Raw genomic sequence first — 2,500 nt, forward strand, 5'->3', positions numbered from 1 at the left:
CATAACATCTAGATAAACATTTACACATTTATTATTACATATTTATCTATACGTTTTATACGTTTATTAAATATGTATAAATGAATTATGAACGCATATCATGCGTTTTATTACGTGTGATATTTAAAAATTTCAATATACAATTCAAAAATATAAGTAAGAGAAGACAAAAATATTTGCTGAAAAAAAGATTTACTGATAATTAAAATCATTTGAGATACTTTTGATTTAATTAAAGACTTCCTCTATGTAAATAGGTACGAAGAAAAATATTCAAAAACAAACTCAGCATTTAATTATAAAGTATGTATATATATATATATATATATATATATATATATATATATAATATTAATATATCTTGTACTAACATCAATATTCGTTTGCTCGTTGAAGTAAAGCTTTTCTTCTCTATAATAAAAAAAGAAAAAAAAAAAAAAAAAAAAAAAAGAAAGAATTACTTTCCAATTAAAAGCAAATCTAATATTTCATATCAAGGGAAAAATTAAAACGAGTTGTATCTTAATATTCAATGATTACGTTCGATATGTTTGATTGTAAACGTTCAATCTTTTCATAGAATCGAAATAACTTTGAGAAATATTTAATAATGGCTGACATGTGAAAGGAGCTAAGAACGAAAGGATTAGATTGCCCATAGCTTTTGAGAGAATGATCCTAATTTATTTAACGGCATAGGGAAATGTGTGTGTGTATGTGTAACGAGCACGTACGGAAGTGAAGAAGAATTTCAGAAGAAAACGGTCTATATTCTTTCTCTCTCTCTCTCTCTTTCTCTTTTTCTGGTTCTCTTTTTCTCTTCTTCTTTTCTTTTCTCTTCCTTTACGCCCCTTCCTGGCATAATATCAGGTCGGAAGTGCAGCTTGGAGAATGATTTGCATGCGACGTTGCTCGCGGAATTTTAAAGAACAGGAGAAAGTAGCACCTCCACCGCCACCCACCCTACCCCCTCAACCCCATACTCTCATACTTTCTTACCTACCAGAGATCCCCCTTTCAGTCTCCCTCTCGACCTCGCACGACCCATCACTCCTATGTTCCCTTCAACCCTCCAATTGAAGATGCAGGTATGCGCGCACATCTTTAAAGTACTCGTACGCGCGCCAACTTGGTGAACACAACTTGAAGATTTGTCTGGCTTGAAAAAAAATTAGAATATTATGCGTCATGAAACGAGAAGAGAGAGAGAGAGAGAGAGAGAGAGAGAGAGAGAGAGAGAGAGGGGGGGGGGAAAGGAAAAAAGAGAAAAAGAATTATAGAACGAGAAAGAAATGAACGTTTTCATTTTAGCTTCGATTAAAATCCGAATGATTGTATTATTAGTACGATTTCACGTTAGTAGAATAGAGATGTCTATTTAAATTCCTTCAAACGAATTATTTTATTATTTTATTATCAACGAGAAATGGAAAAATCCTTTTTCCCCTTCTTTCTTTCTATTTCTTTTTCTTTCATTTTCTTCTTTCTTTTGCCGGAGTTTCTTGTTTGTTTTTCTTTTCTTTTTTTTCTTTTCTTTTCTTTTCTTTTTTTTCCCTTCCCTCCCACCTTCCCCCTCCCCAAAAGAACATTTACGACCGAGCACGTAGAAACATAGAAATCTGTTATTTCTTTCTTTCTTTTTTTCTTTTTTTCCCCTGTTCTTTCCTTTTTTTTTTTCTTTTTTTTTTCCTTCCCATCTCAAAACAAGCTTCGCTTTAAAAACAATTTTTTTGCTTTTGCGACGATCGGAGGGACGAGAGATTTATGTAAAACAAGAAAAGAAAAGAAAAAAAAAGAGAGAGAGAGAAAAAAGAGAAATAAAAAAAGAGACTAAATAGTAAAAAGATGAAAAGAAAAAGGAAAATAATAATAATAATAAAAAAAAAAAAAAAAAAAAAAAAAAACCAAAGAAAAACAAAAAAAGAAAAAAAAAAGGAAAAGAAAAGAAAAGACGAAAAAAATTATTTTCAAACGTAGTACCCTTCGCTCTCTCGTTATCTCGTTCGCAAAAAGTTGTTGATACATTTTTTTTTCCTTTTTTTTTCTTTTTTTTTTCTTTTTTTTTTCTTTTTTTTTTCTCTTTCGTTCTCCTCTTCTCTCTTCACCGTCCGTTAAAACTTTTTTCGCGAGAAAGAATTTGACGTTGCAATATTTTTCGGAAATTTCTCCGTGTGGGCTCGAAGAAATATTTTTCATCTTGAAAAGAGGAACAATTTCCTCCTTCATTTTTTTGTTTTGCTTTTGTTTTTCTTCCTTCCTTCTCTTTTTTTGCGCTTCTTTTTTCTTTTTCTTTCTTTCTTTTTATTTTTTTTTCTTTTTTTTTTCTTTTTCTTTTTTGTTTCTCTTTGTTATTGTTAATGTTTTTGAGGCTACGTCCTTCAACAGGAACATTATGTAATTTCGAAATACTTCTTATGGTTTTCGTTATGTAACGGGGGGGACGAGTATGATGACGTACGCGTACGTGTAATTACGGATAATCGATATATTAAACGGTAAC

General features: G+C 30.9%; 2 protein-coding genes across 6 annotated transcripts in view; one reads left to right on the top strand and one right to left on the bottom strand.

Annotated features, from left to right (window-relative positions):
- jeb (low-density lipoprotein receptor domain-containing jelly belly protein) overlaps positions 1 to 2,500 on the bottom strand; it is a 126,282-nt gene that overhangs the window by 59,946 nt on the left and 63,836 nt on the right. Inside the window, exon 3 of one of the 4 annotated variants that reach the window (XM_085658431.1) lies at positions 1,004 to 1,155. The exons of 2 other annotated variants lie outside the window; for them this stretch is intronic. The gene's annotated coding sequence lies outside the window, so the exon portion shown is untranslated. Of the gene's footprint in view, positions 1 to 1,003; positions 1,160 to 2,500 lie in introns of all 4 variants that reach the window. One more of the 4 variants, XM_085658433.1, reaches the window with a different exon arrangement.
- AChE-2 (acetylcholinesterase 2) overlaps positions 1 to 2,500 on the top strand; it is a 205,901-nt gene that overhangs the window by 16,652 nt on the left and 186,749 nt on the right. The window lies entirely within an intron of this gene.

The sequence above is a fragment of the Vespa mandarinia genome, chromosome 7 (assembly GCF_050613455.1).
Source record: "Vespa mandarinia isolate Hongniang chromosome 7, ASM5061345v1, whole genome shotgun sequence".
NCBI lineage: Eukaryota > Metazoa > Arthropoda > Insecta > Hymenoptera > Vespidae > Vespa > Vespa mandarinia.